The sequence below is a fragment of the Scyliorhinus torazame genome, chromosome 5 (assembly GCF_047496885.1).
Source record: "Scyliorhinus torazame isolate Kashiwa2021f chromosome 5, sScyTor2.1, whole genome shotgun sequence".
NCBI classification, from domain to species: domain Eukaryota; kingdom Metazoa; phylum Chordata; class Chondrichthyes; order Carcharhiniformes; family Scyliorhinidae; genus Scyliorhinus; species Scyliorhinus torazame.
The window spans coordinates 294639497-294651776 of NC_092711.1; the positions used below are offsets into that span (position 1 = coordinate 294639497).

Sequence of the window (12280 nt, forward strand, 5' to 3'; positions counted from 1 at the left end):
CTCTAAGTTCATCTGATCCACAAGACCGACCTTCTGCTCCCTCAACCACGTTCTCAATAAACTCTGAGTCAGCTTCCGTTTTGGGTCCTCAATTTATTTGATATTATAAATAATTTCCTCCCTCGTATATAATCTTTATCCCATTCAAATCTAGCACATTGACCTCCTTTTAGTAAAAGAAAACTACAAACTGTCGGTCCTTGCTAAATAATGTTCCCTTCACATTCAGTTACTCCAATGCTTTCCTGGCTAGACTCCCATCCTCCACCCTACATAAGCTTGACTTTATTAAATATCCTGCTGCCTGTTCTTTTCCACACCAAGTCCCAATTGTCCTTCATCGCTGTTCTTGCTGACTTGCAGTGACGTCCAGCCCCCGATGCTTCATAGTACTATGTTTTTAATTTCTCCATGGTTACCATATCTCCAGAAGCTCTGTTGCTCTGACTTCAGTCTCTTGCTTTGCTGAAAATTGTGCCTTCAACTTTCTGGGGTTCCCTCCCTAAATCGTTGTGCCTCCATCTTCCTTTCATTAAAGGGTTACACCTTACCAGGACTAATATCCTTGCAGGGAGATTTGCTGGTGCTGAGGGGGAAGTTTAAATTAGCTTGTCAGGGGGCTGGACCCTGAGGGGTAGACAAGAAAACAGTAAGTTAATAGGCAGAGTTGGAGTAAGGGAGAAGGTAAGGGTTATACTGCATGTATATGAATGCATGGTGGGCAACACGGCAGCACAAGTGGCTAGCACTGGGCTTCACAGCTCCAGGGTCCCAGGTTCAATACCCCCCTGGGTCACTGTCTGTGCGGAGTTTGCACTTTCTCCCCGTGTCTGCGTGGGTTTCCTCCAGGTGCTCCGGTTTCCTCCCACAGTTCAAAGACATGCAGGTTAGGTGGATTGGCCATGCTAAATTGCCCTTTCTGTCCAAAAAGGTTAGGAGGGGTTATTGGGTTACGGGGATAGGGTGGAAGTGAGATCTTAAGTGGGTCGGTGCAGACTCAAAGAAAAAAGAACAAAAAATAGTACAGCACAGGAACAGGCCCTTTGGCCCTCCAAGCTTGCGCCGACCATGCTGCCTGTCCAAACTAAAATCTTCTACACTTCCGGGGTCCGTATCCCTCTATTTCCATCCTATTCATGTATTTGTCAAGATGTCCCTTAAACGTCACTATCGTCCCTGCTTCCACCACCTCCTCCGGCAGCGGATTCCAGGCACCCACCACCCTCTGTGTAGAAAAAACTTGCCTCGTACATCTCCTCTAAACTTGCCCCTCGCACCTTAGACCTATGCCCCCTAGTAATTGACCCCTCTACCGTGGGAAAAAGCCTCTGTCTATGCCCCTCATAATTTTGTAGACCCCTTATCAGGTTGCCCCTCAACCTCCGTCATTCCAGTGAGAACAAACCAAGTTTATTCAACCTCTCCTCATAGCTAATGCCCTCCATACCAGGCAACATCCTTGGTAAATCTCTTCTGCACCCTCTCTAAAGCCTCCACATCCTTCTGTTAGTGTGGCGACCAGAATTGAACACTGTACACCAAGTGTGGCCTAACTAAGGTTCTATACAGCTGCAACATGACTTGCCAATTTTTATACTCAATGCCCCGGCCAATGAAGGCAAGCATGCCGTATGCCTTCTTGACTACCGTCTCCACCTTGATGGGCCAAATGGCCTCCTTCTGCACTGTGTGTTCTATAGTAAATAAGATTGGTGAATTGCAAGTGGAATTATGATTTTGTGGTGATAAAAGACCTGGCTGAAGGAAAGGGCAGATTAAATATTTCTAGGTACCAGGAATATGTTCAGAAAAGATAGGCGATGGGCAAGGAATAGAAGGAGGAGGAGTGGTTAAGGAGAGCATTGCAGTGCTGGTGAAAAAGGATGTTCCAGAGGGTTCAAAGACAGATTCAAATTGGCGAGAGTTAAGGAACAGAAAGGGTGTAGCCATATTGCTCAGTGTAGTCTATAGACCACTAACTATTGGGAAGGATTATAAGAGTAGTCTTTTTCAAACTTTTTTGCCCAGGACCCATTTATACCATCCGCCTGAACGTCTCCACCCGTGCCACCCGAACGGCGCCACGAGCGCCGCCCGAACAGCGCCGCCCGAACGGCGCCACCCGCGCCGCCCGAACGGCGCCACCCGCGCCGCCCGAACGGCGCCGCCCGAACGTCGGTCACTAGAACTGTTCAGAATTGATGTGGAGGAGGTATTGGATAAGCTGTTGGTACTTAGTCGACAAGGCATCGGGACCAGATGAGATGCATCCAATGTTATTGAAGTAAGTGAGTGAAAATTGCAAGGGCCATGGTCATAATCTTTCAGTCTTCCCTAAACTCGAGAGGTGTCAGAGGACTGGAGAATTGCGAACATTACGTCCTTGTTCAAAAAAGGTTGCAAAGGTGAGCCCAACAACACTTTGGTGGGGAAGCTTCTAGAAGCAATTATTTGGGATAGATTTGGATTTGTTTCATTGGCACATGTACTGAGGTACAGTGAAAAGTAGTGTTCTGCGTAGAGATAGATCATTCCATCCATGAAAAAATAATAGGACACCTAAATACACAATGTAAATATATAGGCACAGGCAACAGGTGAGCATACTCAGTAGAGAAGATGTGTGAAGAGATCAGTTCAGTCCATAAGAGACTCATTCAGGAGAATAGTAACCACGGGGAAGAAGCTGTTGTTGAACCTGTTAGTGCGTGTTCTCAAACTTTTGTATCTCTTGTCCATTGGAAGTAGTTGGAAGAGTGAATAACCTGGGTGGGTGAGGTCTTTGATCATGCTGTCCGCTTTCCCAAGGCATCAGGAGCTGTAGACAGAGTCAATGGATGGGAGGTGGGTTTGAGTGATGGACTGGGCTGTGTTCACGACTCTCTGTAGTTTCTTACGGTCTTGGGCCGAGCAGTTGCTATACCAGGCTATGAATCAGAATGAACAATCACATGGAAAACATGGTCAAAAAGAGCCAGCATGGATTTCTTGAGAGAAAATAGTGTTTAACTAACTTGCTGGAGTTTTTTTAAGAGTTAATAGAGAAGGTTGATGAGGGTAATGCGGTTGTAGAGTTGTACATTGACTTCCAAAAGACCATAAGACCATAAGACATTGGAGCGGAAGTAAGGCCATTCGGCCCATCGAGTCTACTCCACCATTCAATCATGGCTGATTTCAACTCCATTTACCCGCTCTCTCTCTCCATAGCCCTTAATTCCTTGAGAAATCAAGAATTTATCAACTTCTGTCTTAAAGACACTCAACGTCCTGGCCTCCACCGCCCTCTGTGGCAATGAATTCCACAGACCCACCACTCTCTGGCTGAAGAAATTTCTCCTCATCTCTGTTCTAAAGTGACTCCCTTTTATTCTAAGGCTGTGCCCCCGGGTCCTAGTCTCCCCTGCTAATGGAACAACTTCCCTACATCCACCCTATCTAAGCCATTCATTATCTTGTAAGTTTCTATTAGATCTCCCCTCAACCTCCTAAACTCCAATGAATATAATCCCAGGATCCTCAGACGTTCATCGTATGTTAGGCCTACCATTCCTGGGGTCACCCGTGTGAATCTCCGCTGGACCCGCTCCAGTGCCAGTATGTCCTTCCTGAGGTGTGGAGCCCAAAATTGCTCACAGTATTCTAAATGGGGCCTAACTAATGCTTTATAAAGCTTCAGAAGTACATCCCTGCTTTTATATTCCAAGCCCCTTGAGATGAATGACAACATTGCATTTGCTTTCTTAATTGCGGACTCAACCTGCAAGTTTACCGTTAGAGAATACTGGACTAGGACTCCCAAGTCCCTTTGCACTTCAGCATTATGAATTTTGTCACCGTTTAGAAAATAGTCCATGCCTCTATTCTTTTTTCCAAAGTGCAAGACCTCGCACTTGCCCACGTTGAATTTCATCAGCCATTTCTTGGACCACTCTCCTAAACTGTCTAAATCTTTCTGCAGCCTCCCAACCTCCTCCATACTACCTGCCCCTCCACCTATCTTTGTATCATCGGCAAACTTAGCCAGAATGCCCCCAGAATGCCCCCCTCAAAGACATTTGATACAATGCTGCACCACAGACTTGTGAGAAACATTATATCTCATGGAATAAAAGGGACAGTAGCAATGTGGATACAGAATTGGCAGAGTAATAGGACACAGCAAGTAATAGTCCGTGGGTATTTCTCAGGCTCAAGGAACGTTTGTAGCGGAGCTTCCCTGGAGTCGGTATTATGATCCTTGCTTTTGCTAACATATTAATTATCTCAATCTTGTGCAGGAGACTATTTCAAAGTTTATGGATGATACAAAACTTGAAAGCTATGCAAACTGTGCAGAGGACAGTGTAGAACGTCAAAAGGACAGAGACAAGGGGGTGAAATGGACAGATAGGTGGCAGATGAAGTTCAATACCGGGAAGTGTGAGATGATTAATTTCAGTAGGAAGAACATGGAGAGACAAGATAAAATGAGGAGTGCAATTCTAAAGGGCATGGAGGAGCAGAGGGACCTGGCTTTATATATGCATAAGTCATTAAAGATGGCAGAACCGGGGGAGAGAGAAGTTTATAAAGCAAAGAATTTCCTGGGCTTTATTAATAGTGACAGATTTCAAGAGTAAGGAGGCTATTCTGAACTTGTGTAAGACACTAGTTAGACCTCAGCTGGAATATTGTGCACAGTTCTGGGTGCCACACTTTAGGAAGAATGGAAACGTCTTGGAGAGATAGCGTGGAAGACATTTACAAAAATGGTTCCAGAGATGAAAAACTTAAAGTTACGAAGTTAGATTGGAGAATTTGGGATTTTTTTCCTGGGAAAGGAAAATATTGACGAGATTTGATAGAGGTGCTCAAAATCATGAGGGGGCTGGACATGGGACAAAACTGATTCCGTTTGTAAAGTGATCGAGAACGAGAGTGCACAGATTTGAAGTGATTTGCAACAGAAAGAAATGCGATGTGAGAAAAAACCTTTTCACACAGGTGATTGGGTCTGGAATGCACTGCCTGGTCCATTATAAGGAGGACATAACAATGCAGTGTTACCAGGAAAAGGCAGCAGAATGGCGCTGAGTTGTAATGCTCATTTGGAGAACCAGTGTAGACAATATGGGCTAAATGGCTGCCTTCTGCATCATAACAATTCTGTGATTGTGTACTATGGTTAATGCTTCATTTTAAACCCCACTTCTTTTACCCAGTTTTTGCCCACCCTTCTTAATCTCTCATTTGTGCAAGTGCTTGTTATTGCCCACTTTATGAATCATAGAATAAGGATAGCATCGGAGGAGGTCCAACGAGTGTCGGGTCTTTGGAAGAACAATGCAGTTCAGCCCACTCTCCAGCAGGGCAGCACGGTAGCACAGTGGTTAGCACTGTTGCCTCACAGCTCCAGGGTCCCAGGTTCGGTTTCCACTTGGGTCACTGTCTGTGTGGAGTCTGCACGTTCTCCCTGAGTCTGTGTGGGTTTCCTCCGGGTGCTCCGGTTTCCTGCCACAAGTCTCGAAAGGCGTGCTGTTGGGTAATTTGGACATTCTGAATTCTCCCCCTGTGTACCCCAACAGGTGCCGGAATGTGGTGACTAGGGGCTTTTCAAGTAACTTCATTACAGTGTTAATGTAAGCCTACTTGTGACAATAAAGAGTATTATTGTTATTTTAGGTATTTTCTACATCTAAAGGAGCAAGTCGTCATTGTTGCTGATTGGTAAAAGTGAAAGACTGCAGGAGTAGTTTCTGAACCAAGCGGATTTGGCATGCTTAGTAAATGGCCAAGAATGCTAGTTTGAGTTTTGGATTTAGGGTATTGGCTAACTCCAGCTAGTGGAAACACTTAAGGTAAACATTCTAGCAGCAATTGTCTTTGGCAGAGATTGCATGTGCCAAAATCTGTCACTTTGCCACTTGAAGAAACAATGAAAGCTGAGCTGTTGATGTCGAAATTGAGTAAGAGAAAGGAGAAGTAAGATTATCCCTTTTAATTATAGGAATTCCATTTTGGATTGTTTCAATAAAGCTAGCATTATCTCCCAATTAAATCAATATTTTTGAGCCTTTTTTAAAAAAGTTAATAAATTGTTTAAATGGCTATCCAGGAGGAGGTTATGGACTTTATGTAATTTAAAAGTAGTTCAATTGGCTCTTGCAAACCAACACCTTGGTGTAATTATTTATGACTCCTACTCATCCTTTGTATTAATAGCAGCTTGTAATTAACTAGCACCTTTAATGCTGGCGCAAAGTGCTTCACAGGATCTGACACAGCACTGTAGGCGTACCTACACCACAGGGACTGCAGTGGTTTGAGAAGAAAGCTCACCACCACCTTCATAAGGGCAATTGGGATGGGCAGTAAATGTTGACCTAGTCAGTGACACACATCCTGTAAATGAATTTAGAAAATTAAACAAAATTTGACAGCAAGCTTTATAAGATTGGCAAAACCAAAAAGTTTGATGAAGGGGTGGGTTTTAAATAGCATCTCGGAGGAAGAGAGAGTGATGTGAGGGAATTCCATATTGTGCGGCCTATGATGCAGAAGATAGCAGAAGACATTGACATCAGTGGAGGAAGAAAAGAAATCTGGGGATACCCAAAGACCAGAATTGGAACTGATTTCTCAGAGGGTCCTGGGGCTGAAGGGGTGGTTATTCCATTTATGTGAAGGCGGTTGCTAATGGATTCCTTTTTATCATTTTCATTCCTTTCTCCCTTTGAGCAAGTGCTTTTACTGGATTGCTTCTCCAAAGCAGCAAGGCTCAGTTTAGTACTCATTTTGTGGCAAACTCCACGTACAAGCTTGCAGCACGTGTTGCCCTCTGAAATTTTAAATAGCAAAAGATTCATAAAAATACATTTATTACTTAATAACAATCTTTGATTCCCATACACTGACTTTTTTTTCCTTCTGTAGCAGGTTTGCTGTATGTCAGCTGAGTCTGTCGCCTCCCTTCACAAATTGATGTTTTATTTTGAAGTGATCCAGGAGTTGAGAATCTGTTTCCAGTTTCACGTTGTTCAGCGTGTACAATGAGTTCATCCAAGAAGGCATTTTCACTTTGGCATGCATTCCGATTTCCAGAGTGCATGAAACAGTTCCTAAACAATCTTCGGGTGAGATTTTTGCAATGTCATTGTGCCAATGCTGCCCATTTGAGAATGACTTATTTTATTACATTACAAATGCACCTCCTCCCCCCCCCCCCCCCCCCCCCCAACCCCGCAGGAACAGTGGGATTATGAAAATAAGACTGCAAATGTATCGGATTATAACAGAGAAATAGATGTGATATTCTCAACTATTTTTTAAGCACAGGACATGTAACAAAAATAGACAGTAATATGTAGCAGAGTTTTCCTTTGGGACTTGGGTTAAACACTACAAGGAAATAAGTCATTCAACCTGGATTTTCAAGACAATAACTCAAAACCACATCAAATCAAGACAACTGATTATGAGAATAAAACCGTAATTGAGCTCAAGCTGTTGTATTGGACAGATCGCAAATGAAGTGAAACACCTTATCGAAACAGCGAGCCTGCAGACTGAGAATTACCCCTTTCTTCTTTCCTATCACTTTTGGTTGTGTTCGGCATATACTTGTGTCCAGCTGAGATTGAGAAAAGGCTGAACTGTTTGTAAATAAGAATAAAAGAGGGCAAGTGGAGGTGGAATGTGCAATGTACTCCAGTAAGACTGAGAGAGCTAAGGTTCCAGAAGGAATATATATAGACTTTCCAACATTGCCGTGACAGCAACCTAATCCAGAACAGTCATACCCCAGTCTATAAAATAGTGTCCTATTTTAAAACCAACAACACAACCATGAGATACAAAGCTATTTTGTGATTTAATTTTAATCTGATTTTATATGGGCTGCCTATGATTTTAACAAGTGAAATGTTTCTCTTTATTTCTCCCTTCCCACTCCATTGTATCAGATTGCATTTAAAGTTAATCTTTTCAGCGAAATTAGAAATTCTGTTGGATAGCTTGTTATTTCATTCTTTCTTTGGGAGGGGTGGGGAGGATGCTGTGTCACCTGTAAGACACTGGCTTCACAATGTAATACTGCCTAATTTGGGAGAAATGGTGGGAAAAGCTCATAGATTTGAAAATCTTTCCTTCAAATGTAAAAAGCTATCTGTAAGTGTTACATGAATGTAACAAAAAACCCTTCCAGCCTGTAATTTGGAATGATTTCCTCTTAAATCATGGCTTATACTTGAGCACAGAATCTGGTTTGACACTCCCAATGTAGTACTGATTGGCTGCTACATCTCCCTACATTACAACAGTGAATGCACTTATAATGACCTTCATTTGGCTGTAAAGCACTTTGGAATGCCCTGAGGTTGAGAAAGGTGCTATTCTACAGTTCTCTAATTGGAGAAAAGTTCATAAGTCACACTAATGCCAGCAATTGCAAAGGAGAATATAAACATGTCCAATTGAGGTTATAAGATGAATGAATGGTTTTATTCATGAAGCATTTACCTGAACTATAACATCTACATTGTGCTATCAGGGGAGAAGGTTGCATCGAACAAGATAGATACCTGGGAGTGGTTATAAGTCATTGTCTTCAGATGACTTCATAAACTGCAAGGAAAAACTCAGCAGTTTATAGCTGCTGACTATATACTGAAACGTGACCACTGCCTTGAAGGCACTCTGGGGGTTTATGCTATTTCTTTAATAATGTACACTCAAGTTTATGCAATTGACTTTATTCTGTTTTGGATTGCATTTCTGAGCGGTTGTTCTCAGTGCAGTTCCTCATCATTGCGTGATGTTGTTCACACTGAAGGATTAAGAATTGTGACCTAATCACTGCATGTTGTATCAAGAAATAATCTTGATTGGTAATTTTTCATATTGTGGCCATATATATTGATATGGCACATGCCTGTGTTCAGATGACCTCAACTGCTCTCATAAACCTGAATCCTGGATTGTATTCATTACTTTGAAACACACTCCTTTTTTAAAGTCCTTTTGTTACATGCAAAATCAAAATACAGTATACATAACATACAAATTATGGAACTGAATTGAGCAATGATGAAATTGTAGTGCGATTCAAACCAAAATGATCTGATTTATTTAACTGTTTGATATTGGCAGATACCTTTTATTATAGGTATTAGATGTCATGAGTGTAAATGCCACGATGGAAATTAGGGACTGGATGGCAGTGTTTTGACAATATTGTTTTTTTTTTTTTTAATTCTCTGGTCTGACTTCACATCAGCCAGATTATTGGAATGAAAGACTACCATTTGCCTCTAAGGCTTCTTTATAAATTACTTTAGGTAGTGTTGATCAGTTCCTATTCAGCATGGACTTGCAGCACAAAACACCCCTCGAATTTAGCACTAAAATGTGAAGCTCACTCAGATCATAGATGTCTCATGTGAGAAATGGGGAGTAATATTGTTCTGGTGAGTAGGAATATTCTGAAGTTGAGGCACTTTTATTTAGGCTTTACTCTGCACCCAACTTAGAAGTGTTTGGTGTTGACGTTGGGTATTGTGAATATTATTCTTTCGTCAGCACTATTTTTGATATATAATTATTAAAAGGATCTTGGAGAGTAATTTTAGGACTCTCCTTCCGCATCTTTCTTCCCCTCCCCACACACTTTGCGACATCCAGAAATGTTTTGAGACTGAGTTATGCTTTTAAAAAAATAATAAAAGCTCCTTTCTCTACTAAATTACCAAAAAAGCAAAAAGTCTTTGAAGTAATTGGGTATCCTGCATTATTGTGGAGAAAGTCCTGTGGCAAGCCAGTACCAGTCTTGGAAATATGTATACCCTCCATTGGAAAACACCAGCACCTGAGGTAAACGGGAGTGTCCCAATCTCCTGATTTTATTAAGTGTTTGTTTAATAGCCATTATGGCACACTGGCCTCAGTTGATTCACTTTATTTTCTGGAATAGCCAACCTGCTTTTGTGCTGCAGACTACTGCCAGATGTGCTGAGTGGAGTATCCAGTGGATGCTATCACAATTGATTCCCAATTCTGTTTGCCTCAGACGCCTTTCATATTTCCTAATTTTTTTTTGTGTAAATTATTCTATTGGGGATTAGAGACAGTTACTACGTGCCACAGAAACACTAAAGTTAGTTGCTGGGAACAAATGTTTTTAAGCCTCTGTTCTTTTACACAATGAAAATCTGCCTTTATCTCTCAGGGTGATTCTGAATATATGCTAGTGTCAAAACACACAAGGCAAGTGTGTTTTGTTTTTACTATTTAGATTGATCATATATGACTTCAGAAGAGGCATTATGCCAGATTCATTTGTTTACGCAGATCAAGTTAATTTTCAGATTGCATTTTTAAAAAATTACATTAAATGACAGTACAACTTTTTTTTCCATTCTTGGTTTAAGTTGTTATCTTCAGATTTTGCTTGTAAATAAAGTTGTACTGCATACAATAGCTAGTAGGTTTGTAGGTTGTGTATTTTTTCAAGTATCGTTTTACATTTTGAATCTTAAATGAAAGTTTAAATTTGTTCAGTGGATGTTTCCCATTGATCTCTGACTGTTTTTGTGTTAATTATGCAAGATAACATTAGACTTAGCCTCTTCTCCATCTCTTCTCTTTCCCCTCGGGTGTCCACGCATTTGTGTGTAGAAATACACAATTCTGAAAGGGTAAAGATTTTCAGTTACTTGTAGAAGGAAAGATTCATTTGGTGCTCTTCCCAATGCAGCAGAATGTGGGTTCATGCCCCCAATTTCATTGTGCTGCAAGTGTTCAGTCTTTGATCAATACAATCCTCAGGTGAGAAGCTGAGGGATTCTCCCCACTTTGACCAGCTGAACGAACATTGGAAGTTGATAGATATCCGGGTTGCTTTTCACATCTCTTGGCATTAAACCATTTGACAGATGTTTGGAAGCAAGTTGTAATTTTTTCTTTGGCTACAGAAGGTACATTGAGGGTTGGAGCAGAAAGAGGAGAAGCTGAGAAAGGATCAAAATTGTATTTTACATAGGGGAGGGTGGGGAGTTACATGCAGCGTGTAGGTTGTTCTACCATTGGTGCTATCCTGAAGCCCCAAGAGCCTTTTGTTAGTTTTAAAAGAACCATTAAACAGTTGCTGCATAAACCTTTATCTTCTAGAGAGACATTTTTATGTACAGTGAATATACAGTTAATACTGGTGTGTATTGGTGTCCTCTTGTCCCCATATTTTATGTTGTACGCAAAATGTTAGTGGGACTCTTGCATTGAAAGTTATCCCTGTGGTGAGTATCGTAAAAAGAGCCCTCCAAAGAGAGTTCATGCAGCAAACCATCATTTCATCTTTTGGTGAGGTGTGGAGTGCAATGATGCTTTGCTGTCCTGCCCTCTCGGCTAGCTGGTAATGCACAGGTGAGAGAAGACAAAAGTAAAGAAATTGAAAGTTGCCACACAGTTTTCAATTTGTTAAAAGTGTGCATTTTTATAATCTGTTAAAGCGTTTGATTTTCCAAGATACACTTTATCTTTACAATAGCATTTTCCTTTACTTGTTAAATTGTTGAATAACCAGCAAGTTCCATGAGATCTGCCTTTTACCAGTATATTGATTGATGGTGTTTGCAGAGTTCTACATTAAATGCTTAAGTGCATTATTATCTCTAGTTTTTTTTGAAATTATGCATTTTTAAGAGTATTCTATACCTATAAAACTTTCATGCAAATGTTCCATGTGGTACTATTTTGGTACACGGAGTTTGTAACATTAAAGTATATTTTATGAAAGTGTGATATGTTTATATACCATGTGATGTCATCTGTAAGAAATATTTCTCATTTCATAAAGAAGGCCACTTCACAAAATTCATGTGGTTTTGTTTTTAAATGTATGACCATTCAATGATCACCAACATCAGCTGTTCTGGGGGCCTATTGGTAAGACCTGCCATTGGGCCCTCCCTCTACTTTTTCTTTCCTCCTCTTTCTGATTTCAACCTCCCACCATATCTTCTTCTTTGCTCCTTAAATATTGTTTCTAAAATAAAAACTACAAACTTTTTGAGTGGACCCTTTTTTGCTGTTTTCCCCATTCTAATGTGGGGGGGGGGGCGAAATAGCCACCTTCCCCTCTTCCCTTCTCTGTTTTTTATTTGCTGTTGTGCTGAAGACTAAATTGTTGAGGTAAAGAGGCAACCTTCCGGCAGTTAACTCGAGCGTCCATTCATCATATATCTAGACATAATGCTAATGCTGATGCGCAAACATCAATCGTGGCCTTTTTCCCATTCTCCCTCCT

General features: G+C 41.2%; 1 protein-coding gene across 3 annotated transcripts in view; it reads left to right on the top strand.

Annotated features, from left to right (window-relative positions):
• The window catches only part of LOC140421221 (forkhead box protein O1-like), a 64856-nt gene extending 52813 nt beyond the window's left edge, over positions 1-12043 (top strand). For 2 of the 3 annotated variants that reach the window (XM_072505765.1, XM_072505767.1), the window contains exon 4: positions 6916-12043. The gene's annotated coding sequence lies outside the window, so the exon portion shown is untranslated. The remainder of the gene's footprint in view (positions 1-6915) is intronic. The other variant, XM_072505766.1, reaches the window with a different exon arrangement.
• The last annotated feature ends 237 nt before the right edge of the window (positions 12044-12280 follow it).